Source organism: Arachis ipaensis, chromosome B08 (genome assembly GCF_000816755.2).
Source record: "Arachis ipaensis cultivar K30076 chromosome B08, Araip1.1, whole genome shotgun sequence".
NCBI lineage: Eukaryota > Viridiplantae > Streptophyta > Magnoliopsida > Fabales > Fabaceae > Arachis > Arachis ipaensis.
In genome coordinates this window covers 128,588,655-128,592,885 of record NC_029792.2, presented here as the reverse complement: position 1 = coordinate 128,592,885, position 4,231 = coordinate 128,588,655, and positions in this window count along the sequence as shown.

Sequence of the window (4,231 nt, the reverse complement as noted above, 5' to 3'; positions counted from 1 at the left end):
TATACCCATAATTAAATTGAATTATACTTATTTTAGAGACAAAGTTAAAAATTTACTCATTTATTTCGGTTAAACCCTTCATTAATGAATTGTTTGGTTTAAAGGAAATTGGGTGGAAGAAAAACGTAAGGATGGAAAATGAATGAAAAATTAACTTTTCTTCTGTTTGGATTAAGATAGAAAATGGGAAGGAAAACATAAAATGGAAAAGTTTTCTTCTCGGACATGAGATGAAAACTGGTTAAAAAAGTATAAACAATGGTAAAAGACATATTTATCCTTTATAGAAACAATGGGTAAAATACATTGATATAGTATTATTTATATATAATATAGAGAATGATGTTAATGTAATTTCACTTAGTTATGATTTTTTTTTCCTTACTTTTCTTTCTATCCAAACAAAAGAAAAAATTTTTCCTATTTTCTTTCCATCTATTTTCTCTTCATCCAAACAATATAAAAAAAATCAACTTTTCCTTTCATTTTCTTTCCTTCCATTTTCTTTTCTCCAATTTTCTTTCCTTTCATTTTCCATCTTCCATCTAAACAAAGTGTAAGAAAACTAATGAATTGAACTATAAACCAATTCGGTTCAACACTAGTATTTTGACGGTTTAAAAAAGAAAATGGATTAAAATCAATCAAAATCAAATAAAATCGTAAATCAACAATTAATAAAAGAAATTTTTTCATTATATTTTAAAATTTATATTTATTAATTATAATTTAAATCATTTAACCAAAAATTTATTGACTAAATTAATAAACTAATAAATTAATAATCTGACCGATTTAATTACCGATTTAATTACCAATTTGATTCTGCCAATTATGGTTTTCTTCTTTATTGCTGCATGCTTAACTAACATCAATGAATCCGACAAAAAAAGATTCTAAATATAAAATCTAAAATGAAATGGAAATTTCAATTTTTCCTTTTAGAGAGAAAAAAAAAACCTAAAAATATATGATTGATTCTTATTTTGTAGTCTTAAATATCAACGTCGTTGTAGCAAAGCCGTATAGGAGACCAATTTTTTTAATGATTTTTTTCTTCTAACTTGTTTGTTCCTTGTTTACTATCTCCTAACCTAATAACCTTCCCATTTGTTTTTATTAGCAAAACAAAACAAAAAGCTGCATGTGTTCAATTTGAGTTTTTTTCCTCTCATGTAAGAAAAAGAAAATTCAGATTTCATAACTCTATATTGTAAATTAATTCAAGCAATTCTTTTTCGTTTTAGTTGAGAAAATAATGTAACATGCAAAACACAAAAAGTGAGAATGCAATGGATAATGTTGCTTCTGACGATAATAAAGTCAAAAATTCAAAATATTAAAGTTGACTTCGGAGGAGTAAAAACAATTAAAAAAAATTCAATAATATTTTAAGTTGTAGACCACGTAAAAATAAAATTAAAAAAAGACAATTTATCATAATAAATAAAGTGACTTTTAATATTATTAATATACACAATTTGTAAAATGGATACCAAAATGTATTTTTTCTATAAATTATGTAAACTGTGACAGGAGATCCGCGGTTTACAAATACACGTAAACCGCTACAAGAGTATCGCGGTTTACGTTCTATGTCAAAATTAACATAATCCGCGATAGGGGTGTCGCAGTTTATGTTTAAATGAGTAGTGTGCGTAAACCGCGACAGGTCCAACAGTTTATGCGTTAGTATAAATACGCTTCAGGGTATCGCGGATTATTTATTTGTGGTTGTTTCCATGTTTTTAGAGAGAGGAGAGGTCTTATAGAGAGAGAAAGAGAGAAAAGTGTGGGTTGGTTGAGCTTGTTCGAGCTGGGACTATAGCAGAGGAACGCAGTCTTTACAAGCTCAACGGCGTTGCGCACGTTACTGACAGCATAAGCGAAGAGGTTAGTTTGGTTATTTTTAGTTAATGTATTTCGTATAATATTTTTTCAAGGCTTGTGATTTAGGTATTTAAATTTAGATTTAAATTATTATTTTAAAATCATAAAATTTAGTATTTAATTAATTTAAATTAAAGTCTTAAATCATTTATGCAGGTTTTATTGAATTTTGTGATTAGAAAATAGGAACTGTATGTTACCTGTTTAAACTTTAATATTGTATTTTTTGTGTTAGATTACTTTAAATTAGTGTTGGAATTTTTATTTGTTTGGTTTCTTCTATCACATGCTCTAGCCGACTAGGTGTATTTATAGTCCGGAGGCAGCAGAACATGTCTCTGGATGACAGGATCATACCCTATTTGGAGAGGGTTGGTTTGTACCACCTGGCGAGACTCAACGCGAGGTGGTTCTGGTTGGACGAGCCCTTAGTCAGCGCTTTCATTGAGAGGTGGCGTCCTGAGACGCATACCTTTCATATGCCTTTTGGAGAGTGCACTATCACGCTGCAAGATGTAGCATACCAGTTGGGGCTGCCCGTGGATGGTTTACCTGTATCCGGGTGCCTTACAGATTTTGAGAAGCTTATGGAAGAAGGCAAACCGGTGTGGAAGTGGTTTCAGGAACTGTTTGGCGAGCTTCCACCACAGAATAAGGTAAAGCAGTATACAGTCCACTTCACCTGGTTTCATGAGAGGTTCAGGGTGCCTGATAACAGGTGCGTGGAGAGGCAATGACGCATTGGTACCCAGGCTATAGATCAGGAGTGGCGATGGCTAGATGAGATGATTCAGGATGACACAGCTAGTGGCGACGGAGTAGGACATGTCGATCATCGTGTCCGGCGTGGCCGTCCTCAGCGTCGAGGTGGTGCATCAAGAGTTACATCTGGTGGTCCTGGTGATAGACCCACTGAGCAGGCAGGGGCGGGGTCCCAGGAGGTTCCTTTTATACATGTTTCAAGCACCCAGATATACCATGAGATCCATGGACACATGTATGATGACTTGGCAAGGCCGACTTTCACGATGGATATGGACGATCAGGTCGGCAGTTCACAGTTCTATTCCGACTTTGCAGATCTCATCTGGGATGACGACCCTCCGCATTTTCAGCACCAGACCCCACGGGATCAGGTGCCGGAGTCCCAGCCCCAGATGGACGTTGCGCAGGGGTACCGCCCAGATATGGAGGAGATTCAGCGGTACCAGTTGTAGATGTCTGACCCTAAGGGATACCAGCCCCAACCACAATTTCATGTAGATCTGAATGAGCCTGCTAGCAGCCTGTATGACAGTTGGTTCAGCATGGGAGGGACGCCTCCATCTACATATGGTGTGGGCATGCCCGTCAATCCTCTAGCACAACAGCGCCAGAGGCCAACCAGAGTGAGATGGGCTGCTCGATGTGGTACAGGGTCGCATCTCCTAGGCGCATTCGGGGATGACTCTCACGAGGAGGATGAGGACAGGCAGGAGCCGTAGCTGTTTATTTTATGTTTTCATTGATGATACCTATGTATGTCTGATTTGTCGTGTACTTTTGTATTATGTGATGGTACTTAGTTTATTTCCATGGACTTATATATGTGTTACATATGTTTTTATTTACCATGGACTTAGTTTATTTTATGTTTTTGCATACTGCTCATTCACGCATAAACCGCTGGACCCCTGTCGCGGTTTATGTACACTATTCATTCACACATAAACCGCGACACCGCTATCGCGGATTATGTTAATTTTGGCCTAGAACGTAAATCGCGATACTCCTGTAGACTATAGCGATTTACGTGTATTTGTAAACCGCAGGTCCCCTATCGCGCTTTACATAATTTATGGAAAAAAAATGTATTTTAGTATCCGTTTTGTAAATTGTGTATATTGATAATATTGGAAGCCACTTTATTTATTATGGTAAATTGCCCTTAAAAAGTGTAAAAATTAAAAGATTGTCGATGTATTTTAAGAGGATGTGTAAACACATACTAAAAATAAATTTGAACTTTTGGTAATATTCATCTTATGAGGCAAAATATGAAACTTAATTTATTTATGGGAGTGGATCCTCTCAAGTGGGAAAAAAACTGGATAATGTTCAGTGTTTAATCCTACCATTCATTGCTTTCTCTCTCCTATTTAATTTTGGTTCCACTTATAAAATTAAAGGTGAGAAATCACACTTTATTCTCTCAAGTGTTCAAAAAAATGGAGAGGATCCATTTCCTTTATTTATATATGAGGTTATAAAAATTAATTTTAAATTTAATTAGAAAATTATTAATATATGAAATTATATTAAATTTTTAAAATACAAACTAATTTTAAAAAATATATTCTTA